The 24,318-nt window shown below is 45.4% G+C and overlaps 1 pseudogene; it reads left to right on the top strand.

The window, feature by feature from the left end:
- Positions 1 to 24,318, top strand: part of LOC147751462 (glucocorticoid-induced transcript 1 protein-like) — an 81,733-nt pseudogene that overhangs the window by 44,037 nt on the left and 13,378 nt on the right.

Genomic DNA, 24,318 nt, shown 5'->3' with positions numbered 1-24,318 from the left:
CACCAATGACACCATGTTTTTATTGGAGTAGCATATGAACGTTGGCACTGGTCAGCAGTGGTAACGTGCTCGGAGTCCTAAGGCCAACAAAAAGATACAGTAAAAAGAGGAAGTAAGAAGGCAAAAAAGTTGGGGGGGAAGATCACACTAAGGATGACAGGTCTAGCTGTGCAGTTGCATAGAGTACATTGATTTTGAGTAAAGTGGTGTAGAGTACATTGGGAAGAGTGCAGTGGTTTAGAGTAGAGTGGTATAGAGCACAGTGGAGTAGAACAGAGTGGTGTAGAGTGGTGAAGCATAGAGTAAGCTTAGACAGCATTGACGTAGAGTAGAGTGGTGTAGAGTGGTGCAACACGGAGTAAGTTTGAGATCAGTGATGTAGAATAGAGTGGTTTAGAGCGGCACAGTATAGAGTAAGCTTAGAGAACTGTGGCATACAGTACATTGGTGCAGAGTACAACAGAGTAGATTGTTTCTGAGTAGAGTGAAATGGAGTAGAGTGGAGTGCTACTGGGTAGAGTGGAGTGCTGCAAGGTAGAGTGGATTGGTTTATAGTAGTGGCAGGGAATGTACTGACGCAGAGTGGAGAGGTGCAGTATGTAGAGGTGTGGCCTAGATTGGAATGATTTAGAGTGCAGTAGTGAAGCATGCAGTGGTGTATAGTAAAGTAGAGTGCACTGGCATTGAGTAGAGTGGTGCTGAGTAGAGTGCCGAGGTGTAAAGGGAAGTGTCATAGAGTGCAGTGATGGAGAGTGCAGTGGTGCACAGTAGATTGTAGAATGCAGTGGTGTGGAGTGGTGTAAAGTAGAGTGGTGCTGTGGCACAGAATGCAATGACATAGAATGCAGTAGCTCAGAGTAGAGTGGTGGAGGGTGGAGTGTTTCATAGTAGAGGGTCATAGAGTGCAGTGGTGCAGAGTAGAGTGGCTTAGAGTGCAGTGGCATACAGTGCAGTGGTGTAGAGTAGAGTGGGTGTTGTTGATACGGATATAAAGGAAGAAAGGATTAAAATCATATTTGAAAAATATGTATTGGATGTTTATGGACTATAATTCTTTTCTAGTGCGACTCTCCATTTGTTGCTATTTCAAGTGCTGGAAAGTAAATTAAAGTGACTTGAAGTGAAGTGCCATAGAGTGTAGTGTCACAGAGTGGAGCGGTGTGGAGTGGAGAAGTGCCGGGTAGAACACAGTGGCAGAGTGGAGGGATGCAGAGTGAAGCGGAGTAGAGTGTACTGGCTTAGAGTGCATTGGCATTGAGAGGCATAGAGAAGAGTCCTGCTGAGTAGGCTGCCATGACATAGAGTGCAGTGGCATAAAGTAAACTGGCATAGATTTCCATAGCAGAGAATTCAGTATTTCAGAGTTGACGGTTGTAGAGTTCAGCGGTGTATCGTAGAGTGGCAAAGAGCGCATTAACGTAGAGTTCCGAGAAGTACAGTAGTGCAGGGTAGAGTGGCTTAGAGAGCAGTGGCGTAGAGCACAGTGGTGCAAAGTAGAACAGAGGGGCGTAGAGTGCAGTGACATAGAAAACAATGTTGTAGAGTGCAGTTTTGTAGTACGTTGCAGAGTGGAAAATAGACTGGCGTAGAGTGCAGTGGTGCAGAGTAGATTGGCATTGAGGGCAGTGGCATAGAGCGCATTGTTTTTTAGTGAAGGGGTGTGAAGTGAATTGGATTAGATGGCAGTGGTTATAGTAGAGTGCAGTGGTATAGAGTAGAGTGGTATGGAGGAGAGGAGAGTGGCACAGAGTGGAGTGGTGCAGAGTAGATTGAAGTGGCGTAGAGTGGAATGGTGTAGAGTAGATTAGAAGTGGAGTAGAGTGGATGGCATAGAGTGCATTGACATAGAGTAAAGTGGTACACATTAGAGTGCATTGGCAAAGAGTGCAGTAGCATAGAGTGCAGGGTTGCTGAGCAGAGTGGCATAGAGTAGAGTGACATACATTACAGTAGTGTAGGGTGCAATTGGTGATGAGTGCTGTGGTGCGTAGTAGAGTAGAGAGGGGTAGAGTGTATTGATGTAGAGTGATGCAGAGTAGAGAGATGTAGACTGTAGTGGCATGGAGAAGAATGGTGCAGAGTAGAGTGCAGTGCCACAGTGTTGAGTGGCATATAGTGAAGTGGCATAGTGTGAATGGTGCGGAGTAAGGTGTAATGGCACGGAGTGCTTCAGACTAGAACGGTGTGGGCTAAAGTAGAGTATGCATAGTGTGGCAGCGCACTGCCAGTAAGGTCAACCCATCTTCAATTGAAATGACCATTACAATTGCACAGACATACAGTTTTACTGATAAAAGTATACAGTGCATAAACTATCTTTGTGGAAATGTCACCTTCTAGTGTAGTGATTGGTTTTGATGGTATTAAAATATTTGTTTTCACCACACTTTAGAAACGCCCCCCTAACCAGCATGATTGTCACATAAATCCTCTCACTTTGAAGTCAGAGAAAGAAAAGCAAACACCAAGTAACCTTGGAAGATGGAGCCTGACAATTGACCTCTGTCATTGAATGCACAGCAAATTTTATTATAAGGTATGAAAAAGATTTAAAGGCCTGTTTAGAGTAAGGGAGCACTCCGAAGGATACTGTAAATAAGGTTTGGGCAAGGTAAGGGACGAACTCAAGCTAGGCAGCCTAAAACAAATAAAGTCAGCAAATAGAAAGCAAGAAAATGTGAGTTGCAAACCAAACAGACAGCGGTAAGCAACGGGCAGAATACATTCTCAGGGAAGCTTTCCGAATGTCCCTAAGATGTCAATAGCAAAGCAAACAGCTGCACCGTCTGGCAGGCTTCCATCTAAAATCTAACCATATACACTACATTGTAAAAGTAAAAAATAACTTACACAATTTTCAAAAGATAAAATGTATATATAGCCAGCAGAATGGCTCAGTGAATTGTACTAATGGCTCGTTCCAAAGTGGATAAATGCAGTACAATGAACTCGGTAAGAATAACACCTGCTGTATGCAAGACTTAAAAATAGCAGAACTTTGGTATGGACCTTGCAAAAACCTTATTTATTATTATCATAGATGTAGGAACCGTAAAAAATGGAATGCAATACTTATTCTAGAACAACGAACTCCTTATTTCTAAGGTGCATAAAATATAAATCATTTGTCTTGTGGACAAACACCTGGTACTTGTTTGTATTATTATTTTTACTCAGGGGCACCAGCTCCGGGTCAGATCTCAGGGTCACTCGTTTTCAGAAGCAAGGAAATCATTGTGAAATTACTTTCCTCTATGACCCCAGCAAACCTCTGGAGAAACTCATCAAAATATTAATAACCCTTGGCTGTGCAGGAGGAAAGTTGGGCAAAGTTGTCATAGTGGCTGATAGATGTGGCAGCACTTGCTTTCCTTAGCTGCATGCATAATTTGTTTGGAATTAATAAGGTATGCAAATGTTGCATTTCCAGTGATAAATGAGACCCCCGAGGACTCTGAAAATGAAGTTGGGAATGTAATTGCACTTTAAACGTTGCACTCATTGCAGCAGCCGTTTGCTTCGCGGCCCTGGTCTCAATAGTTTTACGCACACTTCTTTATCATTGCTTTTCTTTAATTTATATAACCGCAAGACACCTCCCTTTAACCAGCCCTGCTTCAATTCTTGAGCCCTGTACTGGGTTGTTAATTGTACTTTCTCGTGTATTTTTGATATTTCTGTGTTTTAATTGAACTGATTGAGAGTTGTTCGGACGCCTTACTTTGTCTCAAACGCGAGGGATATCCCGTCAGCCTCCTTACAAGCACATTGTACCTCGCGGCACTTGTAATAAGAGGTAAGGAATTTCGCCGCGTTTGTGATGAACAACACCGAGTACCCGTCCGCCAAATAAGGTCCTAAGTCTTCATACTCTTCATCTCTATCTGACAATCTTAACAAGAAAGCAGAAATGTATTTAGAAAAGACGATATATTTCCTCTCTCCACTCTTCAGTTACTTACTTTCGCAATCCTGAATGGTGTGAGGGGGGCCAGTTTATCCTTATTGTACTACCGTCAAAAGGGATGTTATTTCTGGCAGACAAATTGGAGGATTGGGCTCGTGTTGTACAACGGTTGCTTCTGTAATTCGTCTGCACGGAAGGTTGTTCAGTGCTGACCTTCCTGTCCATCCCTGGGCTCTTCAGCTTCAGCAGTGCAAAGGAGGCCATTCGTTCTTCATGCATTTACTCCCCAGTGCTGTCTTTTCCTACCATGGCAGGAACCCACCGTGCAATAGGTGCAGCTGATTCCCACATGTTGCTGGTTTTGGAGTGTCAGATCTCCCTGTTAAACTTTTAAGGTCAGGTTGACAGATCCTCTCTGATTTTCATCAGAAGATTTAGTACTGTCTAAGAGTCCTTTAATATTCTATCTGCTGGGTTCTCTTCCGTAGGTGAATGATTGCCTCCAACTCAGGAGTGCTGTGCCTTCAATTGTTTGGACTTCATAATACTGTTTTTCCTTCACTTTTGATTGCCCTCTCTGGCAGACGTCAATCATTCTATATATTCATATTGGGCTTTGGTACTTGGTTCTCTAGCTATCTTTGCATGGCTTGTTTTCCAGTGGCATGTTAAAGGTCACAGAGTGTACAGTATTTGTGGCTCTGGTGTAGTTTCTGGGGACTCCAAAGACTGCCTTGGCTCTTTGGTGTACTTCATGAGTATGGGCAGTGAAATGGAAGAGGGACATAGAGGGAATGTTTAATGCATGCTTCCTTAAGAGTGATATTTATCACTTTTATTCATACTCTTTCGCGTCATAGTATTTATGGCCCTCCTACCTGTTCGGCCAATGTAGGTTTATTGGATAATTCAAGGGTGGTTCAGAAATGTGCACATGTATCAGGGCATTCTGCTAAGCGTGAGCACGCCTTGTATTCTCTGCATTTTAAAGTGGTATTTCTAAACTTGGAGGCTCTACAGTTTGGATGCAGAAATAGTTTAGATTTATCTGGCTAGGTCTCTCTTCCTTTAGCAATATGAGAGGCTCTGATTGTCAATGTTGGTGACTAGCTGGTATCTGAGGGCCTTTTCTTTTACTTTGAGCAGACAGACCTGCTTGGTTATCTCTTTTTCATTTTGTTCACAGAGAGCAAACACTCTATCTGCTATTCAGGGATGTCTCACCAGTGCATCAGAACATCTTGGACTTGGCCCTTTGCTTGTTTGCGTGTGAGGCACTATTTTGACTTTTTGACTTTTTTGGCTCACAGTAGACTTGAGTTGAGAGCAAAGGAATCTGGTGATATTTGGATGGCATTACTTTTTTCTATTCTCAATTCTTGATGATGTCTTGTTTTTGATTCCAGCAATTGTTCCATTGACGTTACATGAATTTACAATATTCTGGAGTTGGTTGTTTACATTATCCTGCGTGCCTCGATATGATGTTGATATAGCCTTTAAAGTAAGGATCTGGCCAAGAAAGGAAATGTCGTAATGCTTGGATTATTGCCTCGTAATCTTCGTGCTCTGATTCTTTCATTTTCATCCTTTTCTTTATCACCTGATCTAAGTCCATTCAAAGTAAAGAAGGGTGAAAGGATGATAATGGTAAGGGAATGAAGATTATCGGGAGATAAATGAAACAAAATGTAACAAAGAAACGTTTTTTAAATGCTTTCTCTCACAATGGGAAAAATCTCAAAATTACCTTTTTTGGACTAGCACCATCCCATTATGCTTATAGGGGCTTCCGGCTAGATTGCTTCATCCATTGTTCTGTTTTTGTGTCATTCATAATTTCCCTGCACCCTTCTTCAGAATGTAGCAGTGAATGAGCCCACTTCAGCCACTGGCTAACTCCGGAGTGAATGACAACATTTACTCTTTGGCAAGGGGCTCATCCACACAACAAGTAGTACTATTCGGTGTCAGGGACTAATGTGCGTGATGTTTGAGACCTAAAAACTACTTTTGCTTTTAGCCAATTCTTTTTTAATTTGATGAGGGTCGGTAGCGCCTCCACCAATAAAGTTTTGCAAAATAAATAGCAAAACAAACCAAGCATAGACTAAGCCAAAATGGTTGCAGTCATCACCAGAACTATTGCTTCGCAAATGCTTGTTTATTGTACCAATAAGATTGAAAGCTAAAACCAATTATCAGTAAAAAGAAGAGTCCTAGCCTGAATAGCATAATATTCTGGACACCAAGGGCCATATTATGAAGAAAGGGTGATACATTATGGCCGCTTTTATCGGCAGGAAACTGCCGCGATAATGGGCTTGATAATATAAAATTCCCATAGAAGCCTAGGTTCTCGTGTTAACCTGGGCTTCTATGGGAATTCACAAGGGCATATTATCAAGTCCATTATCGCCGCTTTATCGGCAGTTTCCTGCCGATAAAAGCGGCGATAATGTATCACCCTTTCTTGATAACATGGCCCCAAGTTCTCTTAAAACTGCGATCCATTAAAAAACATTACTGCCGCACTGAAAACCCTCAGCGTGATATGTTCAATCTCCCATGTACATGGACCATATATTCTTACCTTAACATGACTTTGTTAGCTTTGCAGCATAGCCGCTGTGCAGGAAGTTAATTGCTGCTTTGAGGGGGCAGGGGCTGCTTGTAGTGCCAGTATATATATATATATATATATGTATATCTGTTATTTACTCATTCATTGATTTATAGAATTGGAAACAACAAAGCTTGAAGAAGCTGCTTGTTTAATTGTTATTGAGTTTGCCACTAGGACTTATAGGCCGCCTTCCAATAACATCATGAATGCGATATGATTGACTTTCTCCTTAAACTAAACATACAAATGCTATAATTATCTCCTTCTGGGGAGAAAGCATTGATAGAGTCCAGATCAGTTAATGACAACTTCCTGCCGTGTTTTGACACAAAGGTCTCTTCTATGTCAAGAAAGTCTGCGGTTGAGCTTGACACAATTAATTAAAGACTTCCTTTTAGAAGCATTGACACAGAAGCCACAATTATGCACAATTTAATCAAGGCAAAGGTTAATAGGCAAGTCACATGTCTGCAGTGAAAACAGTACCACACATACAAGAAGCACAGCCGAACCGCTTACATCTATCCTCTGCTTCATTACTTTAAACTCAGGGGAAAGTAGACTAGACGAATGTGATTACTGCCAAGCACAACTGGAAATCAGCTTAAAGTACTGTTTGTTGAGCAAGTCGAATATCATATGGGTTCACTGAAAATATGAATGCTGTTACTTATGCCAAAATATGATGGCAATGTACACTTCATAAAAATATGCTTCCTAAGAAAATAAGTCTTTTTCGCGGTCTCCTGTGCACGACATTGGGATTTACACAGCATTGATTGAAAACAAGGGAGCTACTTGCTAAGCCACTAATTAGAGCCTTGCAATATTTATGAAATTAAATCTAACTGAGGCAGTGAAGCAAAATAAAGATTTTATTAGTTTGCGTTTGGGAAAATATCTTTATACAAGTCTCTTATTACACAGTGTCCTTTTCAGGGCTGGCTGCAGAATACACATAACACAGACTGCACACAGCACGCACCCTGCACATCCCGAAAGGGTCTTTGGCTCGGCCTCCGTCAGCCATTGGGTTATTCCACCTACTGCATACCACTGATCTTGGTGCCGCCATCACTGAGCCTTTAACTGTGCCCTTAATGCAAAGTAACCGATGGTGTATGAGAGAGTCATCCTTAGATCCTCCACCCTGCAGCTGCAGCTGCCACCTTTGGCTACACCATTATGGAGCCCTTGACTGTGGTACAGGCTTTGGAATCATAACTTGGACAACCATTCCAACACGGCCACCAAAATGTAGGTGCCGTCACTTCATCTAGTGCTCCTGCAGGCCATTTTGATTCCAGGCAATGTGAGGCATGACTGTCAGTCACATTGGAAGGATGTTTAAAGCTGTGCCTACTGCTCCAATCAATCCCTACAGCCAAACCATACCATGTCCTTCGCCCAATAAGAAGGTTTGGTTGCATCCTCATTGCTTTATCATCAAGCTCCTCACAAATAACCAACCCCTGTGGAAAATAGAGATGCTCCAGCTCAAAGCGCAGTTACCCAGTGGTTTCGGTGAGAAGAAAAAGCTGAGGGTCTCTCAAATGAGATTGGCCGATTAAATTAGGGCGTGGCCAGTGCTTGAAATGGAGAAATAGAACTGAAGGTACTCTGTAACAGAGTACATGCTTGTCTCCAACGAAGTGCCGGTATTCTCCAATTAAAAGTATTACGTTTTTCTTGAGAAGTGCAGGTACGCTCCCTCTCAAAATAAAACAAGTGCAGGTCCTCAGTACTGGACAGTACCGGCCATTTAAAGTACTGGGCATGGCTTAAAACACATAAGCTAAAAATCTGTGCTTAGCATAGTTTGCTGCTTCTGTCATTATCTACAAATATACAATACAATAAGTAAAACTACACCAACAACAAGCCAGGACAATTGGCTTTGTCAATGGTTGTAAGTTACATGAGATAAATAAGCAACATCTTTGGCTTTGTTGTCTATAACACTGTCAAGTCTCTTTGGAGTAACATCAGAGGCAGTAAAGGGTAGTAATGCTGCAGAATTAAAGATGTTTTTTCTCCCTGATTGTGAGGGAAAGCCAGATAGAGACCCGTCTCAGCACCTGGTTTTTACAACTCACGGTGCTGAGCACCGGTAGGACCCGGCCCATTTAAAGCCCTCCATTTACCGTCAGCTGGAGCGTTCCCGTCCTTCACCAGCCATCTCCAGGCAGCACAGTGTGATGGAGGATCACTACATTGACAAACTCCTTCTAACGTAACCACTTTCATAGGTTTCAAAACTCTGGAAGTCTATACGAGACAAAGAAATGTACGTAGAGCACAATTTTCAAGTGGGATGCGCATTTCAGCCAGTCACAGTGTTTTTATTATTAAATGTTCTTTAATATTTAAAAAAAAATCAACTAGGCAGGCCACATAACGGAATGTATGACTTGTTTTTTTGGAATCTCAAGGAAACTGTGTTGCAACCTTCAAATAAAGAAGCACAAGGTGTGCAAACATTTGGTTCAAATACTTTATGTAGAGGGTGCATGAAAAGCAGCAAGAAGCCAAAAAAAGCTCCTGAATTTTTCCATCATCTGAAAATGTTCTGATTACCTGATTGTGAGGGTCTCTATCTAGAGCAGAATACAATTTTCTGACGAAAATAGCGAATTCAAAGCACACATTGAGTTATGCGTCTTGTGTCTCCCATCTCTTCCAGACGCTTACTCACAATTAGGCCGGACGAATTTTTAATTATACCATGGAAAATTATAAAACATAACATTCTACATTGTATTATTCTACACAACTTTTTTTTGTTTTATTGTTTTTAAATATTTCTTATTACACTGGCTCTGAATAGTACATAGAACCATCACATCCACAGATTATACATAGCATATCATTGTTATTAGCAAACCTCCCAAGATCATTCCCAATTTCCCTACCCCATGTGAATTCCTAGAATGTTCTTATCCAATCAGGAATAGCCCACCCCCTAGCTCCCTACCCCACCTAGTAACCACAGTAGTTCTGCCAGTCTCCTCATAGTTTAGCCCATTTGTGTGGCCAACCCCTGGCTTTGTATACCACTTTCTCCGCTCTTGCACACCAATCCATATCAGACTCACTTCCGGTATCTGCCTTGCCCCCCCATTTGTGGGCTGTATTTTGTTTTGCCACCATCACAGCTATCTTCAGCCAAATAGTTGTGTAATTCGGACAATTATCATCTCCTGTGATGCACAGAAGCATTCGGCGTGATTCAACCAGAATTGTTATCCCCGTGACTTTTGACATGACATTTGCCACTCCTCTCCAGCATTCATATATATATTTACCATCCCACAGAGTATAAAAAAGGGTTCCAATTTCTCCACAGTCCTTAACACAGTATTCAGACATCCCATATCCCAATGTATATATCACTGATCAAGAGGCATATGACCTGTGTAGTCTGTGCAACTGTACAAGACGGAACTTGGCTCTAATTGCCACTTCCCTGGGGCTTTGTACCACCTCTGCACAATCACCGTCCTCACAGTACAGTAAACAGTGGGTCCTAATAGAAAGAGATCAGTTAAGAACACACAAAATTGAATGTCATCAGGCATTAATACAATTATACTCATTGTATTTGTGATCAATAATATTGAATCCTATCGATCAGCATGAAATTCGATCCAGTAGTTAATCTGGAAACAATATATCACAGAGGTGCCCCTCTTAAAAGGGAAGGGGAAAGGTTGTGTGCACTTAGTGAGGGTTGAGAGAGTGAAAGGAAAGGTAGTGACAATATAATCATCACAACATGCTTCAGAAACATAAGTGGGTTCATTCAGCCTTTTACTCAAGTAATAACATAGTACATAGCCATCATTCGAAACAATGCCACAGTGAAAAAGCACTCCTGCCAAACTGGCACAAGAAGGTAACACAGTCGACGTTTCGACCCCAATTAGTAGTAGGTTGCTTATATCCATACAGCGGGATCTTCCTCTGGACTGGGTGTGGGGCACCTGGGAAATTTAAAGATAAATTCTTAATGTCTAAATATTTTACTTAAAATTTTTATTTTGACTTAATTATAAACAAAAATTTTAACTAATTTACCATGTGCCACCCTATTCTGGATGGTGAAAATGTAGTGAGTGGGCCCATCGGCTCCAAACGCAGAGAGCAGGCCAAAGGCACATAAAAAACAGAGTATGTGTCATCAGAGACATGTATCAATTAAAGTAAAAATAGCATTGAAAGGTCTTAAAAAAGCGAACCAACACACTTACTTTCAATGAATGAATAGGGATGCTACCGAATGAATGGCACTCTTAAATCAAAGATTAAAAAGGTCGTGCCAAAAACTAATTCCAAGGTTCCAAAACAACTGCAATGTAAAAGGAAACGAAGGTCAAACTAGCACTCAATAGTTTGTTTTAAATGCGTTTAATAGTACATCTTTAAACACACCCTCGCTGAAATTACCTCAAAGGCAGGACCACCGTCGCTTCCTTTTATGAAGCCCCTCGGGTGCTTCTGTTCTAAAAAGAGGGGGGAAAAGGACAAAGGTTTTAGAGAAGTTCTCTTGTAACAATTCATGCACACTTTATTTTCCTGTGCCTGTTCTTCAAATATAGGAATTTAAAACATTTCCATTTGTATTTGTTTCCCCTCTTTTTAGAACAGAAGCACCCGAGGGGCTTCATAAAGGTCGCAACTGTGGTCCTGCCTTTGAGGTAAGTTCGGCGAGCATGTGTACAACGAGTATAATTGTATTAATGCCTGATGACATTTAATTTTGTGCGTTCTCTAATAATCTTTTTCTATTGGGACCCACTGTTTACTGTACTGTCCTATACCCAGGTCCCAGTGGCTTCTTTGGGTTTACCCTTATCAACCATTTCTATTTCTATTTAGGGGGTTTTGTAGAGCGCATGGTGACGCAACAGCGGCGTGTCCCCGCGCTGAGGAGAGACTCTTACTGGAGCCTACAGAAGCGGCATACCTTACTGAGCGAATAGTGCGGTTTTAAGCTTGGCTCTAAAAATTGATTCTGATGGCTCTAATCTCAATGCTATGGGTAGTTTGTTCCATCTCGAGGCTGCAAGGTACCTGAAGGATCTACTGCTCATCCGTGCTCTAGACACCTTAGGAATAACCAGGAGTCCAGAGCCGGAGGATCTCAAAGAGCGGGACGGCTCGTAAGACGTCAGAAGTCCTTGCAAAGGGAGAGGAGATCTCCCATTGATGATCCGATGGCACGTGCATAGTGCTTTGAATTCTACCCTGCTTCTGACCGGGAGCCAATGCAGAGACCGGAGGGCTGCTGCAGATGCGGCTCTTCTGGGTAGTCTAAACACTAGTCGGGCAGCGGCATTCTGTAGGACCTGTAGGCGGCTGAGATTCTTCTCCAAGGTCCCTAAATAGAGAAGATTGCCATAGTCCATCTTTGATGTGACTAGTGCATGCACCAAGGTTTGTCTGGCTCTCACAGGTAGAAACTTCAAAGTCTTCCTGAGACTTTTGAGGGTCCCAAAGCATGATCCGACCACCTGATTAATCTGGGGGCCGAAGGTAAGGTCAGTATCAAACCAGATGCCCAAGTTCTTTGCTTTCTGGCACGGGATGGGTGTTGGACCTAGACAGGATGGCCACCATGCCGACGTCCACGCTGATTGGCAGCCCCCCACGACCAGCACCTCGGTCTTGCCTCCGTTGAGCTTGATTTACAAAAGGGGGTGGTGATGAACAGAGTGTCTGAGTTAAACAGACCACTCTTACCCAGTCCAAAGATCAGGGCTTGATCCATCACCGTTATTTATCTCACTGCCCCATCCCAGCTCAGAACCTGGCTACATGCAAATCAGTCTGTCCCTGGCCCAGTGCATCATGGGAACAGGGCAGACTAAACTACCAAGCCAATTCTTCACCAGAAAGGAGACAAGCTACCGGGGACCGGTTTCTGGCATTTCAGCCTTCTTCGGCCCGGCTTGCTTGAATCCTGATGGAGCAGTGAGAAAGGGACTCATGTCTGAGTATACCCTGCCACACCTATAGTGGCCAAAAACGATTTACAAAAGGGGGTGGTGATGAACAGAGTGTCTGAGTTAAACAGACCACTCTTACCCAGTCCAAAGATCAGGGCTTGATCCATCACCGTTATTTATCTCACTGCCCCATCCCAGCTCAGAACCTGGCTACATGCAAATCAGTCTGTCCCTGGCCCAGTGCATCATGGGAACAGGGCAGACTAAACTACCAAGCCAATTCTTCACCAGAAAGGAGACAAGCTACCGGGGACCGGTTTCTGGCATTTCAGCCTTCTTCGGCCCGGCTTGTAGTTTGGTTTGCCCTGTTTCCATCATGCACTGGACAGGAACAGACTAATTTGCATACAGCCAGGTTCTGAAACTGGGATGGTGCAGTGAGCTAAAAAACGGTGTTGGATCTAGCCCTGATCTCTTGACTGGGTGAGAGTATTCTGTTTAATTCAGAGACTCTGTCCCTCACCACCCCTTGTTGTAAATATTTTGTCCACCCTAAGCGTGGAAGGGTATACTCAGATGTGAGTCCCTTGCTCATTGCACCATCAGGATTCAAGCAAGCCGGGCCGAAGAGGCTGAAATGCCAGAAACCGGTCCCCGGTAGCTTGTTTCCTTCCCAGTGTAAGAATTGGCTTTTGTAGTTTGGTTTGCCCTGTTCCCATCATGCACTGGACAGGAACAGACTAATTTGCATACAGCCAGGTTCTGAAACTGGGATGGTGCAGTGAGCTAAAAAACGGTGTTGGATCTAGCCCTGATCTCTTGACTGGGTGAGAGTATTCTGTTTAATTCAGAGACTCTGTCCCTCACCACCCCTTGTTGTAAATATTTTGTCCACCCTAAGCGTGGAAGGGTATACTCAGATGTGAGTCCCTTGCTCATTGCACCATCAGGATTCAAGCAAGCCGGGCCGAAGAGGCTGAAATGCCAGAAACCGGTCCCCGGTAGCTTGTTTCCTTCCCAGTGTAAGAATTGGCTTTTGTAGTTTGGTTTGCCCTGTTCCCATCATGCACTGGACAGGAACAGACTAATTTGCATACAGCCAGGTTCTGAAACTGGGATGGTGCAGTGAGCTAAAAAACGGTGTTGGATCTAGCCCTGATCTCTTGACTGGGTGAGAGTATTCTGTTTAATTCAGAGACTCTGTCCCTCACCACCCCTTGTTGTAAATATTTTGTCCACCCTAAGCGTGGAAGGGTATACTCAGATGTGAGTCCCTTGCTCATTGCACCATCAGGATTCAAGCAAGCCGGGCCGAAGAGGCTGAAATGCCAGAAACCGGTCCCCGGTAGCTTGTTTCCTTCCCAGTGTAAGAATTGGCTTTTGTAGTTTGGTTTGCCCTGTTCCCATCATGCACTGGACAGGAACAGACTAATTTGCATACAGCCAGGTTCTGAAACTGGGATGGTGCAGTGAGCTAAAAAACGGTGTTGGATCTAGCCCTGATCTCTTGACTGGGTGAGAGTATTCTGTTTAATTCAGAGACTCTGTCCCTCACCACCCCTTGTTGTAAATATTTTGTCCACCCTAAGCGTGGAAGGGTATACTCAGATGTGAGTCCCTTGCTCATTGCACCATCAGGATTCAAGCAAGCCGGGCCGAAGAGGCTGAAATGCCAGAAACCGGTCCCCGGTAGCTTGTTTCCTTCCCAGTGTAAGAATTGGCTTTTGTAGTTTGGTTTGCCCTGTTCCCATCATGCACTGGACAGGAACAGACTAATTTGCATACAGCCAGGTTCTGAAACTGGGATGGTGCAGTGAGCTAAAAAACGGTGTTGGATCTAGCCCTGATCTCTTGACTGGGTGAGAGTATTCTGTTTAATTCAGAGACTCTGTCCCTCACCACCCCTTGTTGTAAATATTTTGTCCACCCTAAGCGTGGAAGGGTATACTCAGATGTGAGTCCCTTGCTCATTGCACCATCAGGATTCAAGCAAGCCGGGCCGAAGAGGCTGAAATGCCAGAAACCGGTCCCCGGTAGCTTGTTTCCTTCCCAGTGTAAGAATTGGCTTTTGTAGTTTGGTTTGCCCTGTTCCCATCATGCACTGGACAGGAACAGACTAATTTGCATACAGCCAGGTTCTGAAACTGGGATGGTGCAGTGAGCTAAAAAACGGTGTTGGATCTAGCCCTGATCTCTTGACTGGGTGAGAGTATTCTGTTTAATTCAGAGACTCTGTCCCTCACCACCCCTTGTTGTAAATATTTTGTCCACCCTAAGCGTGGAAGGGTATACTCAGATGTGAGTCCCTTGCTCATTGCACCATCAGGATTCAAGCAAGCCGGGCCGAAGAGGCTGAAATGCCAGAAACCGGTCCCCGGTAGCTTGTTTCCTTCCCAGTGTAAGAATTGGCTTTTGTAGTTTGGTTTGCCCTGTTCCCATCATGCACTGGACAGGAACAGACTAATTTGCATACAGCCAGGTTCTGAAACTGGGATGGTGCAGTGAGCTAAAAAACGGTGTTGGATCTAGCCCTGATCTCTTGACTGGGTGAGAGTATTCTGTTTAATTCAGAGACTCTGTCCCTCACCACCCCTTGTTGTAAATATTTTGTCCACCCTAAGCGTGGAAGGGTATACTCAGATGTGAGTCCCTTGCTCATTGCACCATCAGGATTCAAGCAAGCCGGGCCGAAGAGGCTGAAATGCCAGAAACCGGTCCCCGGTAGCTTGTTTCCTTCCCAGTGTAAGAATTGGCTTTTGTAGTTTGGTTTGCCCTGTTCCCATCATGCACTGGACAGGAACAGACTAATTTGCATACAGCCAGGTTCTGAAACTGGGATGGTGCAGTGAGCTAAAAAACGGTGTTGGATCTAGCCCTGATCTCTTGACTGGGTGAGAGTATTCTGTTTAATTCAGAGACTCTGTCCCTCACCACCCCTTGTTGTAAATATTTTGTCCACCCTAAGCGTGGAAGGGTATACTCAGATGTGAGTCCCTTGCTCATTGCACCATCAGGATTCAAGCAAGCCGGGCCGAAGAGGCTGAAATGCCAGAAACCGGTCCCCGGTAGCTTGTTTCCTTCCCAGTGTAAGAATTGGCTTTTGTAGTTTGGTTTGCCCTGTTCCCATCATGCACTGGACAGGAACAGACTAATTTGCATACAGCCAGGTTCTGAAACTGGGATGGTGCAGTGAGCTAAAAAACGGTGTTGGATCTAGCCCTGATCTCTTGACTGGGTGAGAGTATTCTGTTTAATTCAGAGACTCTGTCCCTCACCACCCCTTGTTGTAAATATTTTGTCCACCCTAAGCGTGGAAGGGTATACTCAGATGTGAGTCCCTTGCTCATTGCACCATCAGGATTCAAGCAAGCCGGGCCGAAGAGGATGAAATGCCAGAAACCGGTCTCCGGTAGCTTGTTTCCTTCCCAGTGTAAGAATTGGCTTTTGTAGTTTGGTTTGCCCTGTTCCCATCATGCACTGGACAGGAACAGACTAATTTGCATACAGCCAGGTTCTGAAACTGGGATGGTGCAGTGAGCTAAAAAACGGTGTTGGATCTAGCCCTGATCTCTTGACTGGGTGAGAGTATTCTGTTTAATTCAGAGACTCTGTCCCTCACCACCCCTTGTTGTAAATATTTTGTCCACCCTAAGCGTGGAAGGGTATACTCAGATGTGAGTCCCTTGCTCATTGCACCATCAGGATTCAAGCAAGCCGGGACGAAGAGGCTGAAATGCCAGAAACCGGTCCCCGGTAGCTTGTTTCCTTCCCAGTGTAAGAATTGGCTTTTGTAGTTTGGTTTGCCCTGTTCCCATCATGCACTGGACAGGAACAGACTAATTTGCATACAGCCAGGTTCTGAAACTGGGATGGTGCAGTGAGCTAAAAAACGGTGTTGGATCTAGCCCTGATCTCTTGACTGGGTGAGAGTATTCTGTTTAATTCAGAGACTCTGTCCCTCACCACCCCTTGTTGTAAATATTTTGTCCACCCTAAGCGTGGAAGGGTATACTCAGATGTGAGTCCCTTGCTCATTGCACCATCAGGATTCAAGCAAGCCGGGCCGAAGAGGCTGAAATGCCAGAAACCGTTCCCCGGTAGCTTGTTTCCTTCCCAGTGTAAGAATTGGCTTTTGTAGTTTGGTTTGCCCTGTTCCCATCATGCACTGGACAGGAACAGACTAATTTGCATACAGCCAGGTTCTGAAACTGGGATGGTGCAGTGAGCTAAAAAACGGTGTTGGATCTAGCCCTGATCTCTTGACTGGGTGAGAGTATTCTGTTTAATTCAGAGACTCTGTCCCTCACCACCCCTTGTTGTAAATATTTTGTCCACCCTAAGCGTGGAAGGGTATACTCAGATGTGAGTCCCTTGCTCATTGCACCATCAGGATTCAAGCAAGCCGGGCCGAAGAGGCTGAAATGCCAGAAACCGGTCCCCGGTAGCTTGTTTCCTTCCCAGTGTAAGAATTGGCTTTTGTAGTTTGGTTTGCCCTGTTCCCATCATGCACTGGACAGGAACAGACTAATTTGCATACAGCCAGGTTCTGAAACTGGGATGGTGCAGTGAGCTAAAAAACGGTGTTGGATCTAGCCCTGATCTCTTGACTGGGTGAGAGTATTCTGTTTAATTCAGAGACTCTGTCCCTCACCACCCCTTGTTGTAAATATTTTGTCCACCCTAAGCGTGGAAGGGTATACTCAGATGTGAGTCCCTTGCTCATTGCACCATCAGGATTCAAGCAAGCCGGGCCGAAGAGGCTGAAATGCCAGAAACCGGTCCCCGGTAGCTTGTTTCCTTCCCAGTGTAAGAATTGGCTTTTGTAGTTTGGTTTGCCCTGTTCCCATCATGCACTGGACAGGAACAGACTAATTTGCATACAGCCAGGTTCTGAAACTGGGATGGTGCAGTGAGCTAAAAAACGGTGTTGGATCTAGCCCTGATCTCTTGACTGGGTGAGAGTATTCTGTTTAATTCAGAGACTCTGTCCCTCACCACCCCTTGTTGTAAATATTTTGTCCACCCTAAGCGTGGAAGGGTATACTCAGATGTGAGTCCCTTGCTCATTGCACCATCAGGATTCAAGCAAGCCGGGCCGAAGAGGCTGAAATGCCAGAAACCGGTCCCCGGTAGCTTGTTTCCTTCCCAGTGTAAGAATTGGCTTTTGTAGTTTGGTTTGCCCTGTTCCCATCATGCACTGGACAGGAACAGACTAATTTGCATACAGCCAGGTTCTGAAATTGGGATGGTGCAGTGAGCTAAAAAACGGTGTTGGATCTAGCCCTGATCTCTTGACTGGGTGAGAGTATTCTGTTTAATTCAGAGACTCTGTCCCTCACCACCCCTTGTTGTAAATATTTTGTCCACCCTAAGCGTGGAAGGGTATACTCAGATGTGAGTCCCTTGCTCATTGCACCATCAGGATTCAAGCAAGCCGGGCCGAAGAGGCTGAAATGCCAGAAACCGGTCCCCGGTAGCTTGTTTCCTTCCCAGTGTAAGAATTGGCTTTTGTAGTTTGGTTTGCCCTGTTCCCATCATGCACTGGACAGGAACAGACTAATTTGCATACAGCCAGGTTCTGAAACTGGGATGGTGCAGTGAGCTAAAAAACGGTGTTGGATCTAGCCCTGATCTCTTGACTGGGTGAGAGTATTCTGTTTAATTCAGAGACTCTGTTCCTCACCACCCCTTGTTGTAAATATTTTGTCCACCCTAAGCGTGGAAGGGTATACTCAGATGTGAGTCCCTTGCTCATTGCACCATCAGGATTCAAGCAAGCCGGGCCGAAGAGGCTGAAATGCCAGAAACCGGTCCCCGGTAGCTTGTTTCCTTCCCAGTGTAAGAATTGGCTTTTGTAGTTTGGTTTGCCCTGTTCCCATCATGCACTGGACAGGAACAGACTAATTTGCATACAGCCAGGTTCTGAAACTGGGATGGTGCAGTGAGCTAAAAAACGGTGTTGGATCTAGCCCTGATCTCTTGACTGGGTGAGAGTATTCTGTTTAATTCAGAGACTCTGTCCCTCACCACCCCTTGTTGTAAATATTTTGTCCACCCTAAGCGTGGAAGGGTATACTCAGATGTGAGTCCCTTGCTCATTGCACCATCAGGATTCAAGCAAGCCGGGCCGAAGAGGCTGAAATGCCAGAAACCGTTCCCCGGTAGCTTGTTTCCTTCCCAGTGTAAGAATTGGCTTTTGTAGTTTGGTTTGCCCTGTTCCCATCATGCACTGGACAGGAACAGACTAATTTGCATACAGCCAGGTTCTGAAACTGGGATGGTGCAGTGAGCTAAAAAACGGTGTTGGATCCAGCCCTGATCTCTTGACTGGGTGAGAGTATTCTGTTTAATTCAGAGACTCTGTCCCTCACCACCCCTTGTTGTAAATATTTTGTCCACCCTAAGCGTGGAAGGGTATACTCAGATGTGAGTCCCTTGCTCATTGCACCATCAGGATTCAAGCAAGCCGGGCCGAAGAGGCTGAAATGCCAGAAACCGGTCCCCGGTAGCTTGTTTCCTTCCCAGTGTAAGAATTGGCTTTTGTAGTTTGGTTTGCCCTGTTCCCATCATGCACTGGACAGGAACAGACTAATTTGCATACAGCCAGGTTCTGAAACTGGGATGGTGCAGTGAGCTAAAAAACGGTGTTGGATCTAGCCCTGATCTCTTGACTGGGTGAGAGTATTCTGTTTAATTCAGAGACTCTGTTCCTCACCACCCCTTGTTGTAAATATTTTGTCCACCCTAAGCGTGGAAGGGTATACTCAGATGTGAGTCCCTTGCTCATTGCACCATCAGGATTCAAGCAAGCCGGGCCGAAGAGGCTGAAATGCCAGAAACCGGTCCCCGGTAGCTTGTTTCCTTCCCAGTGTAAGAATTGGCTTTTGTAGTTTGGTTTGCCCTGTTCCCATCATGCACTGGACAGGAACAGACTAATTTGCATACAGCCAGGTTCTGAAACTGGGATGGTGCAGTGAGCTAAAAAACGGTGTTGGATCTAGCCCTGATCTCTTGACTGGGTGAGAGTATTCTGTTTAATTCAGAGACTCTGTCCCTCACCACCCCTTGTTGTAAATATTTTGTCCACCCTAAGCGTGGAAGGGTATACTCAGATGTGAGTCCCTTGCTCATTGCACCATCAGGATTCAAGCAAGCCGGGCCGAAGAGGCTGAAATGCCAGAAACCGGTCCCCGGTAGCTTGTTTCCTTCCCAGTGTAAGAATTGGCTTTTGTAGTTTGGTTTGCCCTGTTCCCATCATGCACTGGACAGGAACAGACTAATTTGCATACAGCCAGGTTCTGAAACTGGGATGGTGCAGTGAGCTAAAAAACGGTGTTGGATCTAGCCCTGATCTCTTGACTGGGTGAGAGTATTCTGTTTAATTCAGAGACTCTGTCCCTCACCACCCCTTGTTGTAAATATTTTGTCCACCCTAAGCGTGGAAGGGTATACTCAGATGTGAGTCCCTTGCTCATTGCACCATCAGGATTCAAGCAAGCCGGGCCGAAGAGGCTGAAATGCCAGAAACCGGTCCCCGGTAGCTTGTTTCCTTCCCAGTGTAAGAATTGGCTTTTGTAGTTTGGTTTGCCCTGTTCCCATCATGCACTGGACAGGAACAGACTAATTTGCATACAGCCAGGTTCTGAAACTGGGATGGTGCAGTGAGCTAAAAAACGGTGTTGGATCTAGCCCTGATCTCTTGACTGGGTGAGAGTATTCTGTTTAATTCAGAGACTCTGTCCCTCACCACCCCTTGTTGTAAATATTTTGTCCACCCTAAGCGTGGAAGGGTATACTCAGATGTGAGTCCCTTGCTCATTGCACCATCAGGATTCAAGCAAGCCGGGCCGAAGAGGCTGAAATGCCAGAAACCGGTCCCCGGTAGCTTGTTTCCTTCCCAGTGTAAGAATTGGCTTTTGTAGTTTGGTTTGCCCTGTTCCCATCATGCACTGGACAGGAACAGACTAATTTGCATACAGCCAGGTTCTGAAACTGGGATGGTGCAGTGAGCTAAAAAACGGTGTTGGATCTAGCCCTGATCTCTTGACTGGGTGAGAGTATTCTGTGTAATTCAGAGACTCTGTCCCTCACCACCCCTTGTTGTAAATATTTTGTCCACCCTAAGCGTGGAAGGGTATACTCAGATGTGAGTCCCTTGCTCATTGCACCATCAGGATTCAAGCAAGCCGGGCCGAAGAGGCTGAAATGCCAGAAACCGGTCCCCGGTAGCTTGTTTCCTTCCCAGTGTAAGAATTGGCTTTTGTAGTTTGGTTTGCCCTGTTCCCATCATGCACTGGACAGGAACAGACTAATTTGCATACAGCCAGGTTCTGAAACTGGGATGGTGCAGTGAGCTAAAAAACGGTGTTGGATCTAGCCCTGATCTCTTGACTGGGTGAGAGTATTCTGTTTAATTCAGAGACTCTGTCCCTCACCACCCCTTGTTGTAAATATTTTGTCCACCCTAAGCGTGGAAGGGTATACTCAGATGTGAGTCCCTTGCTCATTGCACCATCAGGATTCAAGCAAGCCGGGCCGAAGAGGCTGAAATGCCAGAAACCGGTCCCCGGTAGCTTGTTTCCTTCCCAGTGTAAGAATTGGCTTTTGTAGTTTGGTTTGCCCTGTTCCCATCATGCACTGGACAGGAACAGACTAATTTGCATACAGCCAGGTTCTGAAACTGGGATGGTGCAGTGAGCTAAAAAACGGTGTTGGATCTAGCCCTGATCTCTTGACTGGGTGAGAGTATTCTGTTTAATTCAGAGACTCTGTCCCTCACCACCCCTTGTTGTAAATATTTTGTCCACCCTAAGCGTGGAAGGGTATACTCAGATGTGAGTCCCTTGCTCATTGCACCATCAGGATTCAAGCAAGCCGGGCCGAAGAGGCTGAAATGCCAGAAACCGGTCCCCGGTAGCTTGTTTCCTTCCCAGTGTAAGAATTGGCTTTTGTAGTTTGGTTTGCCCTGTTCCCATCATGCACTGGACATGAACAGACTAATTTGCATACAGCCAGGTTCTGAAACTGGGATGGTGCAGTGAGCTAAAAAACGGTGTTGGATCTAGCCCTGATCTCTTGACTGGGTGAGAGTATTCTGTTTAATTCAGAGACTCTGTCCCTCACCACCCCTTGTTGTAAATATTTTGTCCACCCTAAGCGTGGAAGGGTATACTCAGATGTGAGTCCCTTGCTCATTGCACCATCAGGATTCAAGCAAGCCGGGCCGAAGAGGCTGAAATGCCAGAAACCGGTCCCCGGTAGCTTGTTTCCTTCCCAGTGTAAGAATTGGCTTTTGTAGTTTGGTTTGCCCTGTTCCCATCATGCACTGGACAGGAACAGACTAATTTGCATACAGCCAGGTTCTGAAACTGGGATGGTGCAGTGAGCTAAAAAACGGTGTTGGATCTAGCCCTGATCTCTTGACTGGGTGAGAGTATTCTGTTTAATTCAGAGACTCTGTCCCTCACCACCCCTTGTTGTAAATATTTTGTCCACCCTAAGCGTGGAAGGGTATACTCAGATGTGAGTCCCTTGCTCATTGCACCATCAGGATTCAAGCAAGCCGGGCCGAAGAGGCTGAAATGCCAGAAACCGGTCCCCGGTAGCTTGTTTCCTTCCCAGTGTAAGAATTGGCTTTTGTAGTTTGGTTTGCCCTGTTCCCATCATGCACTGGACAGGAACAGACTAATTTGCATACAGCCAGGTTCTGAAACTGGGATGGTGCAGTGAGCTAAAAAACGGTGTTGGATCTAGCCCTGATCTCTTGACTGGGTGAGAGTATTCTGTTTAATTCAGAGACTCTGTCCCTCACCACCCCTTGTTGTAAATATTTTGTCCACCCTAAGCGTGGAAGGGTATACTCAGATGTGAGTCCCTTGCTCATTGCACCATCAGGATTCAAGCAAGCCGGGCCGAAGAGGCTGAAATGCCAGAAACCGGTCCCCGGTAGCTTGTTTCCTTCCCAGTGTAAGAATTGGCTTTTGTAGTTTGGTTTGCCCTGTTCCCATCATGCACTGGACAGGAACAGACTAATTTGCATACAGCCAGGTTCTGAAACTGGGATGGTGCAGTGAGCTAAAAAACGTTGTTGGATCTAGCCCTGATCTCTTGACTGGGTGAGAGTATTCTGTTTAATTCAGAGACTCTGTCCCTCACCACCCCTTGTTGTAAATATCCGTTGAGCTTGAGGCAGTTGGTGGACAGCCAGGCAGCTAGATCTTGCATGCAGGCTCTGAAGATGTCCGCCGAGAGACCGGGTGTACGCGACAGGGAGATAACCAACTGAGTGTCGTCGGCATACGACACCAAGCGGAGGCCGTAACTCTCTACTAAGGTGGCAATCGGAGCGACATAAAGGTTGAAAAGTGTTGGACTCAGGGACGAGCCCTGCGGCACCCCCTGGTCCAAAGAGATTCGCTCAGAGTAGTGGTCACCCTGCCTCACTTGGAAGCCCCGGCCAGTAAGAAATTAATAAATCCATTTCAACGCTGCCCCTCTCACCCCACCTTTGTTCAGACACTGTAGCAAGATGGAATGTGCTACAGTGTCGAACGCAGCGCTGAGGTCTAATAGGATTAGAGCCATGGTTTGTCCCTCGTCTGCACCCTGCCTGAGGGATTCGGTGGCCCTAAGAAGGGCAGACTCCGTAGAATGACGGGGTCGAAACCCAAATTGGGTGGGGTGAAGAAGGTTGCCTTCCTCCACGTATTTCATTAGCTGTTTGTTTACCACCTTCTCCGCTACCTTAGAAAAATAAGGCAGTAGAGAGATGGGGCGTAGGTTGTCCAACTTCTCAAAGCTAATGTTGGGCTTCTTGCGGAGGGGAAGCACCACGGCCTGTTTCCAATCCTCAGGTAGAAAACTGGATCGGAAGGAGACATCTAGCACGTGCCTGATATAGGGTTCAAGGGTCTCCAGACTGTCACTCAACCTTTTTGGGGCTGCAGGATTTCGGGGGAGCCAGATTTAACAGATCTGCAGATTTTAACTAGCTCTTCCGGTGAGGGGATGGTAAAATTAAGTAGCAGATTTTGATCATCTTCCTCCGCTACTGGGTCTGCAGGCTCTTCCGCTGCAGGTGGGATTTCGGGAAAAGCAGAGTAAATTTTAGACACTTTGTCTCCGAAGTAGTTAGCGATGCGGTTGCATGCTGCTACTGAGTAATCTTCATCTAGGGTAGAGGTTTTAGGGGTGACTAAGGACTTATATATGCTGAACAGTTCCCTGGCAGAGTTCTCTGCCCCCTGGATTCTGTCTGCATAATATGTGGCTTTCTCTATCCGGATTTTATTATGATAGGTGCGTCTCTTAATGAGATAGGCCTCTTTCATCCGGTCATCATATGCCACTCTCCATTGTCTCTCTGCTCGTTTGCAGTCCCTCTTGGCGCAGCGCAGCGCCTCGCTGAACCAGGGAGCAGCCCTCCCAACAACCATCGCCCTCAAGCAGCCCCACTTACTTCTCCCATGATGCCCGGAGAGGATCTATTGGATTTGGGGAGTTATAGAGCAATTTTTATAGGTCAGGGAGGTGGCCTTGGTCTTCATCAGGTCCAACAGTAGTCTATCTTCCATTGAGGAATAATCTGGCAGAGTATCGCCCTCCCTAATATGCTGGTATGGTGCGTGTCTGAGTTGTAAGTATTTATGTTGTTCCGAATCTGCCAATTCGTATTTCCCTTGTAGTTCCGTGAATGTGAGCGGTTTCTGACCCCTCCATATAGCCTTTCGTTTCTAAATACCCAGCATTCCCCATTCCCCGAAAGTCTTCCTGACGGTCTTCAGTTTCAACAAGTGTTCACTGTCCCATAATGGCATTCTCCCGGTTAGCCCAATAGT

This window comes from Lissotriton vulgaris, chromosome 1_1 (genome assembly GCF_964263255.1).
Source record: "Lissotriton vulgaris chromosome 1_1, aLisVul1.2, whole genome shotgun sequence".
NCBI lineage: Eukaryota > Metazoa > Chordata > Amphibia > Caudata > Salamandridae > Lissotriton > Lissotriton vulgaris.
The sequence above is the reverse complement of the archived record's forward strand: the minus strand, read 5'-3'. Positions and strand labels throughout refer to the sequence as shown.